Source organism: Aplysia californica, unplaced genomic scaffold (genome assembly GCF_000002075.1).
Source record: "Aplysia californica isolate F4 #8 unplaced genomic scaffold, AplCal3.0 scaffold00209, whole genome shotgun sequence".
Lineage (NCBI taxonomy): Eukaryota > Metazoa > Mollusca > Gastropoda > Aplysiida > Aplysiidae > Aplysia > Aplysia californica.
Window position 1 is genome coordinate 149,904 of NW_004797479.1, and position 1,009 is coordinate 150,912.

The window sequence follows — 1,009 nt, forward strand, 5'->3', positions numbered from 1 at the left end:
TAATAATAATAATAATAATTGCATTTATTTAGCGCATGTCCACACTCTACTGCATTCTCTATTATTCCGCAACAGACCCTGGAACACTCAGCAACATTCTTCGCTTCCCACGAAGCATACAGTGCACGCTGCTGTTAAAACACGATAAAACACTAACAACTTACTTACTTACTCACCCCCTATACCTTCAGGTACATAAGACAAAGAGCAGTGGATGCCACGCTTGCATGTCCCCGGCTATGTTCTCCAATTTCGGCAAATACAGGCTTTAAAATTGGGTGATTGCCTCATCCCTTATTGTGCCTCTATAGCTTCCAATTAGTCTTCCCATTTTCTTTTTTCCTGTTGGTCTCTAATACCACATGTGATAGGGCAATCACGTTTTCGGCATTTTTAGAACATGTCCTAAATTAATATTTCCATCTTCTCCATTTTATGGTCGTGTTGATATCTTCAATTCCAGCTCATTCCAACATTTCATTATTTGAAATAAATATATTCCATTTTATTTTGTAAAATTCTTCGCGAACATTTTGCTTGGAAGCTTTTTGATTTTTGTTGAATTGTTTTGTTTGTTTTCCATATCTCTGAATCTTACGTCAAAGGGGCCCAAACATTGCTATTATATATTTTTAATTTTGTCTTTAATTAAATTAAAATTGACTTTCATATTGTGGTTTTTAATCTAATAAAACCGATCTATGCATTTTTAAGTCTTTGATGGACGTCGTCAAGGCAGTCTGCAGTTTGACAATGACAATCTTTATTTATCTCGCAGGCAGGGAGACATTTTTCTTGGTCGTTAACAATGGCAGTAGACGTTACAAAAGTTAGACTTAAAGGTGCACTCACGCAAACGCACAACAAGACAGGACATTAGGCCAAGTTAATACATGTCTCACGGGCTGGGAGAATGTAATGCTGCCAAGGTACTTGAATTTACTAATCTCTACAAGAGGCTCTTCATAAAGAACGATGGGCGTAGGTTCCGATGATAGTCGTAGTACTT